This window comes from Dipodomys merriami, unplaced genomic scaffold (assembly GCF_024711535.1).
Source record: "Dipodomys merriami isolate MVZ:Mamm:240054 unplaced genomic scaffold, mDipMer1.0.p SCAF_2, whole genome shotgun sequence".
Taxonomy (NCBI): Eukaryota; Metazoa; Chordata; class Mammalia; order Rodentia; family Heteromyidae; genus Dipodomys; species Dipodomys merriami.
The window spans coordinates 74,974,605-74,996,823 of NW_027203381.1; the positions used below are offsets into that span (position 1 = coordinate 74,974,605).

A 22,219-nucleotide genomic window follows, 5' to 3' on the forward strand; every position below is an offset into this window, starting at 1 on the left:
AACTTCCTAAATTTAGAAATACATGCTTTAAAAAAATGTAAATTACCCAAGGGGGTGGTGTAGCACATGCCAGGCAGTGCTAACGAGTGCAAATCGATGTCATCTGCTGACTTAGATGGAGCTCAGCTCCTGCTGCTGGCGCTCGGCTATTTTCTTCCTTCAGGTTTGTTTACGTCACTGCTTACCTTTATGAAAAATGTAGTGCCAAGCTTCTGTTCCCCTACGGATCTAATATTACTTGAAGCTGTTGAGACATATGCAGTGTCTTAAGTCAAAATGGTGTTTCACCTGTCTCATTGTTCAAAAGCCCTTCAAACTGGTGGAGCCGGAGAGGAGAGAGCATTGACAGAAGCCCGCTCTGCCTCACCTTTACTCCCAACTAACAGGGTGAATTTAATCAGGACACTTCCTCCATGTTGGATGGGTGGGTTGGCTCTCATGGTCTCTAAGGTACCTCTTAATTACAAGTTACAAGATGCTTTGTTTTTTTTATAAATTACATATATCTATAAATTATTTTAAACGATCATCTCCCCGGAATCTAGCACAGGGTCAGCTGCACAGGAGATGTTTAAATATTGTCAGAAGAAGCAACACCCGGCTCCTTTCTTTCTTCTTTTGGGATTAACAACAGCGGGGTTGGAACTCAGGTCCTTGTGCTGGCTAGTCAGACCGTCCTACTACTTGATCATGCTGTGTGCTTGTTTCATTCTTTAATTATATTTTGAATAAGGTCTTGTATTTATACCTGGCCTGACCCAGACTACAATCCCCCTTTTCCCATATAGCTGGAATGACAGATCGGCATCACTCCTGTTAGTTTAAATCTAGTCTTGTGAATTTTTTGCTAGTCTGGCTTTGAACCACAATCCTACTGATCTCTGATTTTTGAGTAACTAGGAGTACAGGTATCATCCATTGTGTCTGGCTTTTCTTTATTGTTTTGTTTTTAAATTAGATATATTAATTATATAAAAAGGTTTCGGTGATTTTTATATGTGCATATAATAACTTTGATCAGTTTCACCCCAGCTCCTCCTTCTTATCCCTCCTCACTTCCTTTCAAAAATAATTTCAATATGTTTTATTATTTTCTTTTCATATATATGTACAAAACTACCTTGATCGTATTTACCTTGTCTTAAGTTTTTAAATTAGCAAAAGTGATTGAGAAAATTGTTTAGGAACTCAGTGTTTTATTAGCCGCAATTTCCTTTTAGAATTCACCCCTTTTGAATCTTGTACTTAAATGGAAGGGAACAAACAGTAATCCTAGGACAAAAGGAAGCCTAGCCAAGCAAGCAAGGAGGGTTGAGTGCACAACTCACCTTCTATTACAGTATGAATCATTTGGGGAATCATATTTGATAGAAATAAGTATATTGATAGAAGCATTTGGATTCCAAAGTTTAAAGAGGAAATTGAAGAAAACAGTCTTTGAATCTGTCACCAAAGGAAGAAAACTGATGAAATGTGCAGAATGAGGGAAGAAGGGTTCAAGAAGGTTCAACTTCCTATGCTTCCATCAGAAAGAATGACATAGCCCCATTTGTTAGGAAATGGAAAGGCTTGGAAAAATTATATTAAGTGAACTAAGCTAGGCCCAAAGAAACATAGGTCCCATGGTTTCCCTTATTTGCAATATCTAGTATATGTCTGAGTCAAGCAGAAAAGGTCGGGTAAGTTGATGTTAGGGAAATGAACCCTAAGATATGTATTCAAATGTTTTTTTCTTTCATGCGATTGTTTCTAACACATTTATAAGATTATTTCTTTGTTGCTTTGTATGTCCCTCCCCCACAGTATAACCCCTGCTTTCACTGTATTTGATATTGGTATAATTTGTGGAGGGGAAGGGGAAAAACAAATCGTTTAAAAAATTCTTTATTTTTTTAAAGGTGACATACAGAGGGTATCCAGCAACCTAAGTCAAATAAAGAGTACATTTCTTTTTGAACAATGTCACCCTTTTCCTCACTTTCTCTGAATTTTCCCTCTTATCCCCAATAACAAGTTGCATAGTTCATTTTCAACATAATGTGAGTATCACTGCTGCATTTGTTCACCTTTCGTCCCAACATTTTTGTGTCTCCTCCTCACCCTCCCTGAAATAGATAAATGAACAAATAAGACAAAGGGAAAAGAAAACAAAAACAGTAACAAAGAAAAAATGTTTGTTTTCATTTTCTGCAGTTTATTTTAATAAATATTACCTTATATGATCAAAAAAAAAAAAGGTTCACCCTCATTGATCATCACCTCAGACATTTTGGAAGCGGGAGCAACTGGGAAGTGAGAGGACATGGCAGAGCAGCCTTTCTCTACAAAGAATATGTAGACAGACTTACAGGGGCATAAAACAGCCTTGGAGCTATAAATCTTTCCCCATAGCGGGAGGTAGGGCTCAAAGGAGCAGGGGTAGAAGATAGAGCCAGAACCACAGGCAAGCACCAGGTATTTGGGCTTTCTCTGGAAAGCCTTATAGGAGTTTACACACAGGAAGAGCTTACTCAAATTTGCTTTTTTAGCAGTTTGACTTCAGCAGCAGTGTGGAGACTGGGTTGGAAGTGGGCCAGGGAGATGGGAAGACCAGTGAAGAATCTGCATGGTAGTTTAAGATCATTCCTCATAGATGTTGGCAAATTAAGTCTGAGAGATCTATTCTCATTGAATCTGTTGAAAAACTTTGGATAATTTTTTTTCCTTTTTTAAATAAGTTTTTTTATTGTAAAAATACTGCACAGAGGGGTTACAGTTACATGAGCAAGATAATGAGTACATTTCTTATCAAGCATTGTTATCTCTCCCTTTGATTTTCCCCTACTATCCCTTCCCTCCATTTCCACAAGTATATTCCACAGCTGTACTCCCCCCCCCCACCTAAATTGTAAAGTTCGTTTTTTAACATAGTGTCTTGTACATCTCATTGTTACAATGGGCCTACCTGTATCTCTATTTAAACATTTTGGTTTTTCTCTTCCCCTCCCCAAATTATACCAGCATCAAATACAGAGAAAACAGGGGTTATACAATGCAGGGCGGGGGGGGGGGGGACATACAAAGCAACAAAAAAAATCACATGGTACATTATAAATACAATTAGAAACAATAGCAAGAAAGAAAAAAAACCACTTGTGTCCCTATCTTGGGGTTCAATTCGCTTAACATCATCTTATTTGGTCATATGTACATACCTTTGACCTTTTCTGCTTGTCCCAGACATATACTAGTTATTGCAAATAAGGGAAACCATGGGACCTACATTTCTTTGGGCCTGGCTTATTTCACTTAATATAATTTTTCCAAGTCTTTCCATTTCCTAACAAATGGGGTGATAGAATTCCATTTTGTGTGTGTGTGTGTGTGTGTGTGTGTGTGTGTGTGTGTGTGTGTGTGTGTGTGTGTGTGTGTGTGTGTGTGTGTGTGTGTGTGTGTGTATTCCACATTGTCTTGATCCATTCATCTAATGAGGGGCATCTGGGTTGGTTCCATATCTTAGCTATGGTAAATAATGCTGCAATAAACATAGTTGTGCTGGTAGCTTTAGTGTGGTCTTGTTTGTGATCATTTGGGTAAATACCCAAAAGTGGATTGCTGGGTCATAGGGGAGCTCTATGTGGAGTCTTTTGAGGAACCTCCATACTGCTTTCCAAAGTGGTTGAACAAGTTTACACTCCCACCAACAATGCAGTAGGGTTCCCTTCTGTCCACATCCCCTCCAGCATCTGTTGTTATTAGCGTTCTTGATTATAGCCATTCAAACTGGGGTGAGGTGGTATCTCAATGTTGTTTTGATTTGCATTTCTTTTATGGCTAGGGAGGTTGAGCATTTCTTCATGTGTCTATTGGCCATCCTTCTTTCCTTTTCAGAGAAGTTTCTCTTTAAGCTTTTAGCCCACTTATTAATTGGGCAGTTGTTCCTTTAAGGATTTGTTGTTGGGGGATTTAATATTTTGAGTTCCAGGTATATTTTAGATATGAGACCCTTGTCTGTTATGTGGATAGTGAAGATCTTCTCTCAATCCGTGGGTTTTCTATTGATCTTGCTAGCTATGTCCTTTGCCATGCAGAAGCTCCACAATTTCATGCAATCCCATTTGTCCAACCTTTCTTTGATTTGTTGTGTTTCTGGGTCTCTATTAAGAAAATTTTGTCCTGTGCTAAGGAGCCTTAGAGTTTCTCCTATTCTGTCCTGTAATGTTTTCAGGGTGTCTGCTTTTATTTTGAGGTCTTTGATCCATTTGGAGTTGATTCTGGTGTGGAGTGATATATAAGGATCTAACTTTAGTTTTCTACAGGGGATTAACCAATTTTTCCAGCACCATTTACTGAAGAGGCTGTCTTTCTTCCATTTTATTGTTTTTTAGCTCCTTTATCAAAGATTAGGTGGCTACAGGTCCATAATTTCTTTTTTCAAAGTTCCCCCATATAATAATAAAGGATGTGTATGATAAAAGACTTGTAAGAAGAACATCTCCTTTTTAGAATGGGGGAAAAAAGCAAGAAGGAAAAAACATGTAGCATTTTGTATGTTTCATTTAACAGATGAATAATGTGAAAAATTAAGGGTTATCATTGCTGCATGAAGAACTAAGATCTAGCCCTGAGTGTCCATTTTCTAGGTTCAGTGTATTGACCAGGGCAGACCTCAGAAATCTGAATTGCACTGTCAGAGAGAAAATTTAATTTCAACTGAGGACAAACTAAGTTTAGCCATCTTTTTTCTTATTTGAGTGAATATATATATATATATATATATATATATATATATATATATATATAAATTAGAGATACATTGAAGAAAACCTACAACCATAGTTGAGAACTTATGAAGGCTTGGGAAATAGTAGTATAAGGAGTAATTCTCAAAACAATAGGCCTTTGCATTTGTTTTCATCCAGAATTTGTCTTTTTTTTTTTTTTTTTGGGTCCGGCTGTGGGCCTGAACTCTGGGCCTGGGCGCTGTCCCTCAGCTCTTCAGCTCAAGGTTAGTGCTCTATCACTTGAGCCACAGTGCCACTTCCTTTTTTTTTTTTTTTCTGCTTATGTGTTGCTGAGGAATTGAACCCAGGGCCTCATGCATGCAAGCGCTCAACCACTGAGCCACCTTCCCAGCCCACCCGAATTTTTCTTGAAGGACCAGTCATGGGTAGTTTTTCTATGTTTCTCAGACGTCTCCAAGAGTCTCTGGCAGTAGTGTCTTCAAGACTTTTTTCAGACATCCTAATTTTCCTGTGTGTTGCTTTCCTTACATTCCTAGGAATGGACCTTCTCTTAATGTTCTCTTACTCTCCCTTCTCCAACAGAAGTGTGTGGAGCAAAGTTAGCAGTCATTCTCACAACTGTGGTGCCCTCCTACCCATCTAAATTGCCCAACTTTTTAATTTTGTTGACATAATTGCAACCTTTGTGAGATGCCAAGATTCTGTGGAGAGTGGTTAGACAACGAGCCGCCTTTGCCTTTCTTTAGTCAGAATGTGTTCTTTGCATTCTCAGTCTTGCCATTGTCAGTGAATACACACCAGCCTCAGTTTTCTTTTCCTTAAAATATGATTATGAAATGTCTTATTTTGTAGGATCAGTAAGAAGTGTAAACAGGCTACTTCATGTGCTTGGCATACGGCACTTAGTTTTCTGTCATTAGCCAGATAAACTGTGCCTGTTGTTTGTGTGTTTCACTTCAGGGTCTCCTCTGGCAGCCCTTCTCCCCAATCCAACAAGTGTACCAAGTGTTTCTTTGTCCTCTTCCACCTCCTATTGCCTAAATACCTGTTTGAGTTTAAAACAGTTAGGTGAAAATCCATTCCTGTGCTGTTCTTCTTGCACATGGAGTGCTGCTGTTTGCCAAGTACTTATAGAGGCTCTAGGGTAGAATGTTTTCTTTCAACTACAAGGAAACAGACACCAACCTAGTTTTAGAACGAGAGACATGGGAACTGAGGGATGTGAAGCAAGCTGCTCTTGGTTGTCAGTGAGTTATGAAACTAGGATTAGAACCCAGGTGGATCTGTTCCTACCTGCACTGTTCATGCCTCATAGGAAGGACCCTCAAGTAGACACTGGTAATTCAAAACAAAGAACTTAAGTGAAGTACAGTTTGAGTAAAAAACCCCTTGATATTCCTTCAAAGAATATGATGATGACATAATGATATATTTAAATATATTATATATCATATTATACACGTATATATAATAATATGTATATACACTCAGTAATTTACATTACAATAAAGATTGAGGACAATTTTGTTGCCATCAAAGATTATCTGTGTCCTTGTGTATCCATCCTTCCCTCTGCTACAGGTCCAGAAAACTGCTGACATGGTTTCTGCCACTATATATTAGTGTGTATTTGATAGAATTTTATGTAAATGAAATCAAACAGTATTTACTCAGTCAAATGTTGGCATCATGGTAGTTCTTGCCAGGTGATGAGTTGTGGAGCATTTCTACTTCTCTTTTCAGAAAGAGTTTGTGTGAAATTAGTATTACATAAAACCGCTCTTGAGTCTCTTTCATTGGAAAGTTTTTGATAACAAATTTCACGTATGTAATAAATATAGCATTACTGAAAATTTCCATTCTTCATGTGTTAGTTTTAATCAGTTGTGCTAATCAGTAATTGTTTTTCATTTTAACTAATTTTTTTCTGTAAATTTGTTTATAGTATTCTCTTGTTACTCATTATGTGAGATCTGTGGTGAATTTTTTTAAAAAAATTTGTTGGTATTGTTACTTTGTGTTCCTTTTACAAATTTCTTGATTAGTCCAGTCAGGGCTTATCAGTTTTGTCAGTACTCTTACTGAGCCAGCTTTTGGCTTTGTTCATTTTCCTTATTGCTTTTTTTTCTTTCTTTTTTTATTGTGAAAATACTGTACAGAGGGGTTACAATTACATGGACAAGATAATGAGTATATTTCTTATCAAGCATTGTAGCCTCCTCCTTTGTTTCCCCTTCCCATCCTACCCCCACTCCTACCCAATCCTCCCCACCCCACCAAAGTTGTAAAGTTGGTTTTTCCACATAACGACTTGCACATCTCATTGTTGCAATGGGTCTACCTGTATCCCTATTTAAACAATTTGTTTTTTTCCTTCCCCTCCACAAATTATACCAACCTCAAATACAGTGAAAGCAGTGCTTTTGTTTTCTGTTTTGCTGATTTTCCCCCTTATATTGGTCATTTCCTTCTATTTAGTAATTTGTTTTTGATCTTCTTTTTCTAGTTTCTTGTGGTGAACTTAAGGTTCCCGATTTCCCAACAGCAGCATGCACTGTTGTCACTGGTCCTGGGAGCACTGTTTTAGTGCATCCTATAATTTCCTCCATGCTATACTTTTTCACTAGAATTCAGTTAAAAATATTTCCTAATTTCCATTGTCTGTCCTTCCATAAGTGAATCAACATGTCCTACTCAAGCACTTGAAGTTTTCCTAGATAAATTATTGCTATTGATTTCCAAGTTTTAAGTCCTTCTTGGTAAGAACAGTCTGTGTATGATTTCATTGCTTTTAAATTTATTAGAATTTATTTTATGGAAAAACATGCTTTCTTTTGATAAAGGTACCATTTTTACTTAAAAAAGAATGTGTGCTGTAAGGTTGTTGATATTGTTACTTTGACCCTCTTTTTTCTTTACTGATATTTTGGTTCAGTGTTTCTATCAATCACTGAAAGAAGTTAGTTTAAATCTTCTGCTAAATGGAATGTTTCCCTTTAGTTCTGTCATTTTTTGTTTTATGTGCCTTGAGGAGCTGTTATTAGGCACATACATGTTTAGGATTGTTTCCTTCTTTGTATGTGTTTGTGTGTATGTGTAGAGATTTAAGGAAGGATTGGCTCTGTGGACTTGGGTGTCTGGCAAGTCCAATATTTACAAAACTGATATTTCAGTTCAGGGTCAGAGCAGAATCTGGTGTAAAATTAGAAAGAGCTGATACTCCGTTTAGGCCCTTAGACTGGATTCTAACTCTCAGTCTTTTGTTCTATTCAGGCCTTAAACTGATTGGATGAGGTCCACCCACATGTATAATGTCATTTTTCTTTATTCATTCACCTAATTTAAAAGTTAATCTTGGCCAGGTGCCAGTGGTTTATACTTATGATCATAGCTACTCAGGAGACTGAGATCTGATAATCACATTTAGAAGGCAGCCTAGGCAGGAAAGTCTATGATACTCTTACTGCCAATTAACCACCAAAAAGCCAGGGAACCTATGGTTCAAGTGTGACAGTGCTAACCTTGAACAAAGAAATTCCCACGCTTTGAGTTCAAACCTCAGGATTGGTGTATGCACACGTGCACACTCACACATACATGTTAATCTAATCACAGAACATCTTCACAGGAGCTGCCAGAATAATATTTGACTAAATATTTGAGTATCACTGTAATTTAGTCAAGTTGACATACAAAATAAGCTCTCATTAAATGGACATGTTTATTTGTAAAAAGAATTCAAATCCTAATTCACAAACACCTTAGGGACATAACAGTATGGTAAAACAAGTCACTGAAGTGTGTGGAGATAGGAGGATGAACATAATTATTTGGCATTGCTGACTGCTTTCTCCCCTTAGATTCCCCTTCCCTCTTGTTTTCCAGATTGTCCTTCTGCTGCTCAGAGGACTCTGGGCAGGATCACTTAATACTCAGATTGGGCTGAATGTATAGCAGAGGGGGGAATTGAGAAAAGTAAGAGCAAAATGGACTTTCCTGAAAAGCTTTTACAGTAGAACTTTGTTATTTATTTGATTTATAAATTTTGAAACCTGAAGTCCAAGGCCACATTCCAAAGCCAACTGAATATAGTAAGATTATCTTTTGCTGTATTCGTATTGGCCTGTATTTCAGATTCTGAACATGGCTTTCCTTTTTCCCTTCTGGAGATACTTGAAATTATCTTTGTTTGTATTTACTCTTCTGGATTGGGGGGTTGTCAGAATTCCAGCCTGTACTCAGTTTCATTCTTCAATTTTCAGCTTCCTAATCTGCAAAATAATGTAGGTGGAGCAGATGAGCTGAAGATCACTTTCACTTTTGATTTAGTGATCAGAAGGACATTAACTTTGATAGTACTATTTTAGTAGAGCATTTTAAAATGAAGCCTGTGTTTACTGATTTAATATATAGCCTTATAAGTGAGACATTTTAGCTTTTTGAGTTAGCAGGTGGTACCTAGTATGATTGACAAAACACTGTCTTTAAATCTTTTTGCTTCCTCTTTTTTAATTAGGAAATATTAGGTTCTTCATATTTATGCTGCTTTTTCCTTGTTGCCCTGAGAAAGTGAACAAACCATTGTAGCTGCTGTTTCAACTGTTACTGGATCCTAGAAAGCAAGTCTGAGATTAGGTCATGCACCTTAAGGAATTCTGAACAATTTTAAAGGTATTAAGAATATACGATCAAATACATTGACATATTCCTTACTCACCTATTTCCTATACAAGTAACAACACCTTTATATTCATTTCCTTCTCAATTTTTATAGCTTCTTCATAACATCTCATTGTATTGGTATTATTGCCCTGCTGTGATAGATATTTAGTTTTGAGTCTTTTAGTATTATGTTCAAATGAGTAATTTGGTATATACATTATTTGGCATCTATGATGATTGCTTAATTTACTTCAGATTAGCCAAATGAAGTAAAGTAGTATTTGACTTTTTAAATGACTTGCTTTGGAGAGAAGGAATAGACCTAAGTACTGTTCTGGTATGAATATGAAATGTTCCTGTAGGAATGGATTGGAGGCTTGGTTGTCCTTGGTTGAGGCTTTTGGGAAGTGATGGATTTATAACATGGTGGCATTATTGGGATATGGAGAAAAGTTGGCAATTGAATCCTTAGTTGGAGGAAGTATGTCACTGGGGCCCTGTCCTTGAGGGCCACATCTTGCCAAGCCCCTTTCTGTATAAACTCTTCTTCTAGTCCACCACAAAATCCTATCTAACATTAGGCCTCATTGTTATGATCCCAGAAGCAACAGAGGAAATAGAGCAAAGGGATTATGGACTGAATCCCTTTGAAACTGTAATCCAGTAAGTCCTCCCTCTCTTAAGTTGTTTATTTTGTCACAGTGATGAACGGATTAATGACACAAGTGCTTATTGACTCAGTAGTTACTCATTTTGTAAGTTTTGTGTGTGTGTGTGTGTGTGTGTGTGTGTGTGTGTGTTAGCCAAGTATCCTACTATTAAACTATACACCCAGCCTGAGACTTACATTTTGTGCTTATTTTAAAATACCCAGCAATTTTAGGGCTTTTTTGAAAAAAACATAATAAAAGATAATATATTTCAAATTACTATTTGCAAGTACATTTTGCACATAACACAGCATGAGGCAGATAATATTTACTTACTATAAATGAAAAGGCAATTTGATGTTATGTTCACTTTTCTTTTGTTTTCCATTGGATTTTGAAGCATTGGAGATACTTAGTTATATTATTTCTCTATTCTCATACTTAATCTCCAGCAATTTGCATACAGGGCTCAGAATTGGAGTCATGTGCATGACTTAATATGCTATGAAGTCCTTAGATATTGGCCCCGGTCTTTTTTTGTCTTCCTGTTGAAAACATCATCCTTGGTTTATGGTATCCCCTAATCAATGTATGTTGGAATGAATTGAATCAAACTGGCAGCAAATGCTGCTCATCTTTGGCATTCTTAGGAATTCACAGTGTTTGGAACATGTGTGAATGTGTATATTAGGTTCTTTTGTATCACTAAAACCAGTCTAGTTCAAGACCGGTGCTTGGATATAGACCCAGATTAATGTGAGAGTAACTGCTTCACTTACCTTCCTGGCCCTATCTTGTATCACATCGCTTTGAGGAGCTGAGTTCAGGAATGAGTAGTTGGATACAATTTCTTCAAAATCTGCTTTATTGTTATACAATAAATATAAATAATATAATTGTCATGATAAAATTTATCTAACGTGTACAATTTGATATTTTGATATATTTATGGATTTGTACTACCATGATTATAATCTGTTTTTAAAACTAGAAAGAAAATCAACTTATACCCATTAGTAGCCACCCTTCCTATCCCTTCCAGTGATGGGAGACCTGTAGTCTGTTGTCTGTTGCATACTGGTCTATTCTGAACAATTCCTACAGTGGAATCATACTGTGGCCTCCTTGACTTAATGTGATGTTTTCCTGATTTGTTCATGGCTTAGAATTTATCTGTGCTTATTTCCTCTTAATTGCTCAATAGTAGTGTGTGTATGAATGCACAACTTTTTTTCATTTTCTAGTGATGGGTCTTTTGGTTATTTTTATTTTTTGGCTATCATGGAATATGGAATACTACTCTAAAATATTGCTATAAATGTAGGTAAAAGTTGGATACATGTTTTCCATCATTCTTGCAAACAATCATTCTTCCATTCCCAGAAATGATACTGCTGGATCTTGTGGTAGCTCTGTATGGAACTGCTAAGCTGTTAGTTTACATTTTCTCCAACTTCGTATGTATCCTTCCCGACACTTATTATTGCCAATGTGTTTTATAGTGGTCTGTCATTGTGGCTTTGCTTTTGCTTAATTACCAAAGATAGTAGGCATTTTTTATGTGCTCAGTGACTACTCACCTATTTTCTTTGTAGAAATGTCTTATTTAAACCCTTTAACCTTTTTTAACTGGGTTGTTTTTTATTGATAGATTTTAAGAGTTCCTCATATATGCCTCTCACATGTATGATTCACATACTTTCTCACATTTTATTGGTTGCCTTTTTGCTTTTTTCTGGTATTATTTGAAGCACGAATAATTTTAATTTGGATCAAGTTTAATTTATCCACTAAAAAATATATCACTTGTGCTTTTGGCATTACTGTGTGAGAAATCCTCACTTAACTCTGACCAGATTTCTTGAGGCTTTATTCTTTCCTTGAGCTTTTCCCCCTCCAATTCCAAGGTAGCTGTAGAATCATTGTACCTCATTTCAGTATCTGTGGGTTTGTATAGTCTTATAGTCAGGGTCATAAAAGTAGATCCACAGATGTGATAGGCCATAACTATATGTGTACTTAGAGCTGAGGGTGAGAATTTTGCCTGTTTGCCCTGCTACTTTCCATGAGTTATTTGTTACAATCTGTTAATAAAGATGTAGTAGTTTTAATCTACCGAATAAAGACTTTTTCAGGTTCAACTGGTGGGTATATATATAGACTTGTTGTTTTTCTTTTGCTAAATGTTCAAATAACACTACATGAAATTAACCTCTGCTGGGCTGTGGTTTAAGTTTGTATAATAGGGGGAGAATTGGGATGAAACCTAGCAGGGTAGGTTGGTAGGAGACACATAGCATCCATATGATGTCTGTCATAAAAATTAAAAAAATGCTAACTATAGTAGTTTTTTGTGTTTATTTCACATTTGGGAATATTGGATGTTTAAGATCCCATTTGTCTTCTCTTCTTCATCATGCCAGCTTAAGGAATCGCTAATTGTTCATTCTTGCTGGAAAGTACTGATTTCCATTTGAATATAACAGTCTTTTTGCTAAAACTTTCCTATGGTTGATGTGAGCAAATACAGAAGCCTTCTGTTTGTGGACTGAATGTTCAGCCAGCCATGACGTAGCCACTATTATCAATGAAGCTTATTCATCACTTTCCTTGCTAGTGCATTGTACAGGGCTGGCTGAGGATCTTGGAGATGTTGAATGGAATGCTTCTCTGTGCTTACCTCCATACACTGTTGCTGTTAAGTGATTCTGTTCTCTATCTTTCCAAGACCTTGTGGATAATTAGCTCTTTTTGTTTTTTGTTGATCTCCAATAGTGTTTTGCAGATGCTGGGTACTGACTGAGAATTTGTTCATTTTATAAATTCAAAGGAGGCCAATTCATGCTCTTAGAAGATAATTTTTGTTTTATTCTTTTATTTGTGAACATTCATCTCATAGCCAATATTATTTACAAAGATAAAAATACTGCCTGTATTTATATTTATAAAATAAAGTGGTAGTTGATGATTTTAGGTTAAAAGCTTTATTAGTTCTTAGCTGATACAAACTTTTTAATATTTAACTCTGTGCATTTGTTGCACATTCAGATGGATTCACAGGTTAATTGTTGGATCTCATTTGTATAGACATAGTTACAGACATACCAAAAAAGGGTATTTTTCCAGTTCATGACTAGAATACTGAGATTTTTTTGCCAAGTAAGCCTACTATATTTTTTTGTTTGAATCATGTGTTCTTAAACATAGCAGGCACTTAGTATGAAGACCCTTATAAAACAAAATCAGTCTACCATAATATAGATCGTGGGTCTGCACACACAATGGCATTATAATAGGTGATATTCTGTGTAAGAATTGTGGATAATGATGGTACAGAATATCTATGATAGAACAATAATTGTGCTTTTTTCTGAATCCTCCAACAGTCTTCTTTTCTTTTTCAAAGTATTCCATGAAAAAATGCAATGTGCTTGTTCTATATTCCTTACTTCTAGTCCTTTGTATAAGAGTCCTACTTTTTATGACCCAGCAATCCCACTTTTGGGCATTTACCCAAATGTTTACAAACAAGACCACACTAAAGCTACCAGCACAACTATGTTTATTGCAGCATTATTTACCATAGCTAAGATATGGAACCAACCCAGATGCCCCTCAGTAGATGAATGGATCAAGAAAATGTGGTATATATACACAATGGAATTCTATGCCTCCATCAGAAAGAATGACATTGCCCCATTTGTTAGGAAATGGAAAAACTTGGAAAAAATTATATTAAGTGAAGTAAGCCAGGCCCAAAGAAACATAGGTCCCATGGTTTCCCTTATTTGTAATATCTAGTATATGTATGAGTCAAGCAGAAAAGGTCAGATAATGTGATATCAGGAAAATGAACTCTTAGATGGGTATTTTAATGTTTTTTTCTTTCATGCATGTGTTTCTAACGCATTTATAAGATTATTTCTTTGTTGCTTTGTATGTCCCTCCCCCACAGTATAACCCCTGCTTTCACTATATTTGATGTCAGTATAACTTGTGGAGGAGATGGGGAAAATCCAGTTGTTTAAGGATACAGGTGGACTTGTTGCAACAATGAGAAGTACAAGTTGTCATGTCCAAAACTAGCTTTACAACGTCGGTACGGGGGGGGGGGGGAAGGGGGGGGAAGGAGAAGGATTGGGATTGGGGGGGAGGGGGGAGGCTGGGAAGGGATGTGAAGGGTAAACAAAGGAGGAGGCTGCAATGCTTGGTAAGAAATGTACGCATTATCCTGCCCACGTAATTGTAACTCCTCTGTACAGTATGTTCACAAATAAAATAAAATAAAATTAAAAAAAAAGAGTCCTACTTTTAAGGACTGACAAACCCTGCACCTTCCATTCTAAAAAGGTATGAATTTCTGGACCTTTCTGGAGTTTGCTGTGGGGTGAGATGGGTACTCATTTCCTGGAGATAAAGTGAGTCCAGAGGAGCTGATTATTTTCATTTATGGGGACCCTTCAGGAAGTACCAATTTCTTTTTAACAGTCATTCCTCCCTCTGCTTTAGAGAATCCTTGAACCTGTGGGATTTCTTTGGGTGGAAAATGAGTTTTGATTAAGTACTTCAGGTCCGGACAAAGTTCTAGAGGGACTCAGGAGATCTTAGAGCTGTCCTGGGACCAGAAGCAGTGTCATCTTAGTTCCCTGTCAAATCTCCCACAGTGTCTAAATAGTGAGATGTACATACAATGTACAACATATGTTGCTGCAACCCTTTATCCATTGTTCTCCATTTATATATGTGAGTCTACTTAAGATTATTAAAGCCAAAGATCATTGTAGCATTTCACATTTCGTCTTCCATAACTCTCAAATCTCTCACTAATACCTATATAATACTTTCATTTACTAGTTTTGACTTTTTTTATTCTAGAATTCATATTTCATCAGACAGTGTATCCCATGTTTCTGGGTAACATACTTATCCTTACTGTACTTCCTGATCTCTCTGATCACAGAATGTTAGTAGGCTACTTACTGAATTAAGAGCACAACTATCTGATTACAAATTTTGATCTGTATTGCTAAGTAAAGAAGAGGTAGGACTCCATAACACACAAAACATTTCTCTAAGCCATTCTCTCTTGCTGATTTTTTTTATATTCCTGTGTAGAATATTCTGGTATGTTCTGCACGAGTCTGTGTCCATCTTTTTTTTGTCTTTCCTCTTTAGATCTACTGAGGAATAACTTTAATGAAAGCACGCAGGTCTTCCTGCTTATAAAAATCTTCAGTAGTTTCCTGCTGTGTTTTTTAGAAAGCCCAAAGCCTAAACTGGGAAAGTATAGCAGACTGTTTGTAACTTCAAGGTAACATATGTTATAGGTAACATGTCATTCACTGAAAGACCCCTGAAGGCTGGCAGGTATTTTTCTTCTTCTCACTGAGCTGCTCATGGGCACTGCCTGTCCCTCTCTCTGCAGCTCAGGGTGGTATCCTCATTTGTCTTTACCTATGCTGGTGTAGTCTAGGAAGCTTAGAAACAGTACTTCTGTGACTTCTGCTTAAACTCTGTGGGATGAGAATTTTGTACAGTGTAATTAAAATGAAATAATAGGAAACTGAAGTTTAAAAATATTAGTTTAAAAACTATTAGATTTTACAGATTTTAAAAGAAAGTACTGGTCAGGGGGCCTGGGGAGGGAAAGTGGGAGAAAAATGAGGGAGGGGCAACAAATTAGACAAGAAATGTATTCACTACTCTTATGTAACTGTAACTACATCACCTTGACGATAATTTTTTTTGGGGGGTTCGGTTGTGGGGCTTGAACTCTGGGCCTGGGCGCTGTCCCTCAGCTCTTCAGCTCAAGGCTAGCGCTCTACCACTTGAGCCACAGCGTCACTTCCGGCTTTTTTTCTTTTTGCTTATGTGGTGCTGAGGAATCGAACCCAGGGCCTCATGCATGCAAGGCAAGCACTCTATCACTGAGCCACCTTCCCAGCCCCGACAATAAAATTTAAAAAATAAAATTACTGGTCAGTTCCTTTAAAAGTTTGTAGATGTTTACTGTTGAGTTCTCTACTTAGCCATTTTTTTTTTGTGAGCGAATAACAAACAATTTTCAGGTCACCTCTGGTCTCTGGGCTACTTTGTAAGTAACTCTGGTACATCACATTACCAAACCATTTTCTTGTCATTTGGTTTCTTTAAAGATGGGGCCGTGTAGCAGTGATGTCTTGTTTTGTCTGGCTTCGTATCTCTGCTCCTTTCCCTGGAAAAATTGGGGTTTAAATAGTATATAACAAAGCTAAGCAGTAAATGCTTGTTGAATGAATTAAATGCAACACTGCCTTAATAATCACAGTTGACTTATGTATTGGTTTACAGAGCCACCTGGGGCAAGCTTTATTTTAGTTGATGTGAGTATTGTTTAGAACCTCCTGATGCTATTGCTAGGGTCTAACGGAGTTTAGAGTTGAGGTAACGGTGTTGTAGTGTTCCTTAGTTTTAGAGGTTTGTGAGAAATCCCAAGGGTAGAAGGTGACATCATCACAAGTGATAAAATTGCTCTTCGCTATAGGGAAGAGGTTAGAACTGGTAGCATCCAATAATTGCTCGAGGAGATGGCTTGCTTCCAGATTTTTGCCTTGGTTTGCTTCTTGTTTCTTTGCTTACTGATGAAATGACAAGCAGATGCCATTCTGTCCTCCAGGGTTCCCACCCTGAGGACAGCCAGACCATCCCACCACTTAAACTCATGGGTCCCTAGTTTGTATGTCTTTGAAAGTTGCATTCTTGGCTTCATAGGCTGAGCTCTTGTCTCCTTTTCTGTGATCTTGGAGCAATGGTACCTTGTAGTGGGAAGCACTGCCAAGGAGTTCTATCATAGGCCTTGGTACCACTGACAGCCATATAATCTATGCTGGTCATCTCCTTTTATAACTTGTTCTCATTTGAAATCCAGACTGAATTTTTTTTCTAGAGCTGGTTTTAAATGTCTCCCATTGCCCCACAGTGGGGCCCAAGTTTGCTTACCGTCTTTCAGTCATTTAATTCTGGCAAGTGATCTTCATTACTGACATATATGTACTATGCCAGCAGTTAGCCCATTACATTGCCCTCTCTTTGCTTTATTTTCTCCACCAGTATACTGTAAATTGACTCGTTCATTTTTACATCAGATATTCTTTACCCAGTGTCTCATGTCTTCATGCCCTGTTAATAATGGTTTATTTGCTAAGTTTGATGTCCTTAGACTTGCATCAGAGTTTGTTGAGCAGTCCACCTTTCAGAGAGAAAGCTTGCATTGGTTGCATATTTGATCCCCAATTAATGCATTGCAGAACTGTTAAGGTGATAAAAGTCACAAAGCCTAGTTAAAAGTAATGCTGATACCTACACAAATGGAAAACAGAAGGGAGCTGTGGTTATTCATTCATTACTCTTAGGAAGAACTCATCGATTATTAGCTTGATGGAAGGGAAGGTAGGGGTTGATATTTCTCTGTGTCTTCTTGGCCTCTGGCAGCAGAGTAAAAGACCTGAATTCTCTGCCCACAGATTGTCTGCCCCATGAGGCAGACTGCCAAAATTGTCAAGTCACATGTCTGGTGAGTTACTGCTACATTCTTTCTTTCCCTGGAGTTTTTCAAGGGTACCGTTGTTGGACATTCTGTCTGCTGTCCCTGAATTGTAGCTCTTTCAGTGCTCTGAGTGATGAACTCCAAGCATTGTTTAGCAACTGAAGCAATCTTTGTGGGGTCTGGGTCACCTCCACTAAGTAGGCCAGATACAATTTTTAATAGCTCTAAACTACCTGGCAAGACTCCCAGGTATTTGGCCTGCTACAGACTTGAAGTTCTAACTCTCACCAGCTCATAGTCTTTAGTACCTACAGTTTACCCCCAAAATGTCCCCAAACCCAGGGTGTGTGAGTACAGTCTGCACTCATTCCTTGAGGAGAGAGGTGTGATTGTTATTTGGATGACCACAGGAAATAGTGCATGGTTAGTTGGCCTCAGTTTTCTGTTTAGGCATCCTTTCATGTATACTGAGCCATGTGCTTTGTCATCTCTTTCAGATGTCATGTTTAAGTACTATGAGAAGGTTAGTGCTTTCAGTTGTGTTTGCAATGGTGGTAAAGGATTTAAACTGAGCTGGAGTTAAACTGTTTTCTGGTCCATGGTTTGCAAGTTTTGTGGATGAATGTCTGATGGAATGAAACTGGTTAATGCTTAAGTCTATTGACCCACTAAACTTTCCTTCACACCATGTTTTAAGTAATAGCTGTGTTCTTGGATAACCCCATTATGTAGACTACCTCTTCTGCTAAGTAATGTGAAATACAGGGGAAACTGGGCCTGGAAAAGGACTTGGAAACATTTCTCTTTTTTTACTTTTTTATATTGCCTCTTTTCTGTTTAATTTCTTCTACATTTCTCTTTTAAGGGAGAAAACATATTGAGGTCATGTAAAATTTATGTCTCAGTATTGCCTCATTCCCTTTCCAGCTACTTCACCTTGAGAAAGTTTGCTTTTCTGGGAGCTGTAGTTTCTTCTTCTTCTTCTTTTTTTTTGTTTTTTTGGGTCCAGTCGTGGGACCTGAACTCTGGGCCTGGGCGCTGTCCCTCAGCTCTTCAGCTCAAGGCTAGTGCTCTACCACGTGAGTCACAGTGCCACTTCCGGCTTTTTTCTTTTTGTTTCTGTGGTGTTAAGGAATCGAACCCAGGGCCTCAGGCATGCAAAGCAAGCGCTCTACCACTGAACCACCTTCCCAGCCCTGTCGTTTCTTCTTTAGGATACAGTCATGATGCGACTTACCTCAGTGACTACTTTAAATATTAAATAATGTGGTGGAAGTGTGCACTTGGTACAGTGGGCTGCTAACCTGGGAGGGCCTCAGTGAATGTTCCTGCCTATTTTCCTGTCACATTCATCCTTCAGAATATTTACTATAAGTTCCTTGCATATGCCTCTATTAAAAATGAAGAAAAAAATGTTACAAATAGCATCAAATGGAAGTCGAGGCACTTACCTAATGAAATCCATTCTAGTTCTGTAAGTATTTATTGTACATCAGGCACTGTGGGCCAAAAAGATAACTTGTGTTGCTGGTTAGCGGTCTGATGAGTCATTCAGATAAGTAAACAGGCCTTCCCATGAGGTCTGGTGGGTGCTGATAGCCAGAGTGCTATGCAATACTGTGAGAGGGACTTGTTCTATCCAAGGAGAGGAAGTGAGTGAGGGGTGGCAAAAAGTCAGGGAAGGAATGGAAAGAAGGGGCTTTTTGAACCATGATGAGGGACAGTCTATTCCAATAGAGGACATGCGTGAAGGAAGGTAAGTATGAAGTAAGGAGTGTGTAGTAACGTAGTGAGTATAGTGTAATGAGAGTGCGGCAAGTAGTCCAGGCTTGCTATGATGTGGAGTGCGAGGTGGCAAGAAGGGAAGAAGAAACTGTCAATGGCCAGCTCGTGAAGCCATTTTGTCATGCTAAGAAGCTGGAGAGAATGGGCACCATTCATTCCAAGACTCAGTACTGGGCTGTGACAGGATCAAATTTGCACCATTCATATGCTTCGGAAACAGAGTATGTTGAAGAGAGAGACACGCCAAGAGGACGGGGAGTATGTTAGGAGGCTGGTGCAGAGGGTCAGAGGAGAGGTGATGAGGGAGGGGTGAAGAGAAGGAGACCACGGGAGTAATTTAGGAGGTAAGATCTGTGATTGCTGCATTGAAAGGATGAAGGAGCCAAGAGGGATTTTTCTCAGGCTCCTCTTTTAGATGCTTCTAATTGGAATGGTAAATAAAAGATCAGCCGTGGGAGAAAGATAAATTCAGCTTTATACAAATTGAATTTGTTCTGCTGTAGGGCTTGTCAGAGATCAGGGCCAGAACTGCAGCTTTTTACCTTAATTGATGATAATGATATTAGCAGCAAGCAAAATGGCACCTTTGTCCTAACATTGTGACAGAGACAAATTTATAATGTACCACAAATGAAGCTGCCACTAAAATTGTCCAGTAGATTTCTTTTTCCTCCCACCTCAGTTCTCCTTTAATAGAGACAGAATATTGCCTTTTAGTTTGAAATACAGCCTTGAAATTAAATAAGATTGAATTTTGAAGGGTGTTAAATTTTAATATGGTATTTTTACATAACTCCAAGCTGCAATTTAAAGGCTCAGCATATCTGCTCATGACTCTAGGAGTGCCTCAGAGCAGTTTATTACCGTCACCAGTTTTACTGTTATTTCATCATTAGTTCCAGAGAGAAGTTTAAAGAAAATGGTTAGGAACTCTTACAGCGCCCCTTTCCCCGCCCCCCAGGATGTATTCCCTCGGCCTGAGCTGCAGTAGCCTTAGTCTTCTCATCTGACATCCTGCTTCTCCCTCTTTGGGCCTCCATAGTATTAGGTCAGAATAAAAGTGTCACTGAATGACACCTGCCAGTCACTTCAAATTTTTGCTGCTCTGAAAGTTTTGGATGATCTTTAGCCTTTTCCCTTCATTTTCTAGCAAGGAGTATAGATTTCATGTTATTTTGTGAGGCCTTAGAAAACCTCTCCCTCTCCCCGCCCCTCCTCCTCTCCCCTTTCCTCCCTCGCTCTTCAGCACTAGGGTTTGAGCTCAGCGCCTTGTGCTAGACAGGCACTCTACCACCTGATCCTTTATTAATGTATATTTTTCCAGTATGCTTCTGTGTTGCCCAGGCTGGCCTGGACCATACTCCTCCTATTTATGCTTCTGTGTAGTGGGGATGACAAGTGAGTACCATTATACCCAGCTTGTTGATTGGGGTGGGATCACATGAACTTTTTGCTTGAGTAGAACTTTAATCTTCCTCCTAAGTAGCTGGGATTTCTTTATGGTTTGTCCATTAACTTTAAAAATGATCCTCTCATTGCATTACAGTTTATTGTGATCTGTTTGTGTTTTTGTGAATTAGCCATGTTCATTGTATGAAACTGGGTGCAGTGATATACAGTAGATACATGTTTACAGTTGTTACATTCTCTTGATGGATTGTTTCCTTCATCAATATGAGGTGACCTTCTTAGTCTCTTTTGAACAATTTTGGTTTTAAGTCTGTTTTGTTATATATGAGTATAGCTACTCTTGGTTTCTTTTGGACCCTATTTATTGGAAAATCTTTTCCTATCTTTTCATTTTAAGTCTGTGTTTGTCTTTGCCAGGGAAGTGGATTTTAAGGCAACAAATGATTGTGAATTGCATTTAATTGCCAATCTGTGTCATTTCAGTGAGAATTGAGACTTTTGACCTTCAAAGTTATGAGTGAAAGGTATGTACTACCTCTTGCCATTTTGTTCTTTTTTTGGTAGTGTTTGATTCTTCCCTACTCATTCCTTGTCTTCAGAATCCCAGTCTCAGGTTGTTCCCTGAATGTGTTGAAGAACAGAGGCAGCAGATTGAATTCTGCACTGGATAGAACCAGTAGAGTCCACTACTCTACCTACCAGTCTCTACTTACTTCCTCTACTTTATACCCCACCCAGCAGTTAAGCACCTTGCAGGAAGGAGGAGGGCTAGGGAAACTGAGTGATCCATGGGACTCGGGTTTAGAGTTCTCAGTCCTGCCTGGCTCTAAACCATTTGCAGCCTGGAGGAAGCTCCAGAGGCCAGGCACTCTGTCAGTTGTGGGCTTGTTGCATTTCCACAGTGATCCTCAGGTGATGAGGCTTGCTTGTTGCCACAGAAGGCAAGATCTTCAGCCTCCCTGCCCTTCACTGTCTATAAGCACACTGTTAGATTTCTCCGCAGGTCCATGCGAAACTGCTGTCTTCTACATGATCACCTCTACATGTCCTCTCCCACCCATGAAAATAAGTACTGGGTACTTATTTTGGTACCCAGAGTAGCTCAGGGTGAAACAGTTGGTCCTGTCAAGATGACACCTAGCTATTGCTCCCAGGAATACAGGGAGTGAGAAAATAAACTTCTTCTCCAATGCTGTCCTGTTGTGCAGGAGGAGGCTCTGACTCACCATCCCCTCCCACTCCACTGGACTTAAATCTTACAGGAGCTTGCAGGTGCTTATCCTTTGATTAGAGCTGCCAATCTCCTGTCTGCCAGTCTGTGGCTGTGACTTGGGCTCTTTCTCCCAGAGAACCATGGCTGATGTTGTTGCCTGTTTCTTATTTTTCTTTGTGTCTCCATGCTCTTTAGCTGTTCAGTTATCTTTTTTCATGATTCACAACAACACTCCTCTTTTCTTTTTAGA

The 22,219-nt window shown here is 38.4% G+C and overlaps 1 protein-coding gene across 1 annotated transcript in view; it reads left to right on the top strand.

Annotated features, from left to right (window-relative positions):
- Igsf11 (immunoglobulin superfamily member 11) overlaps positions 1-22,219 on the top strand; it is a 115,565-nt gene that overhangs the window by 21,374 nt on the left and 71,972 nt on the right. The window lies entirely within an intron of this gene.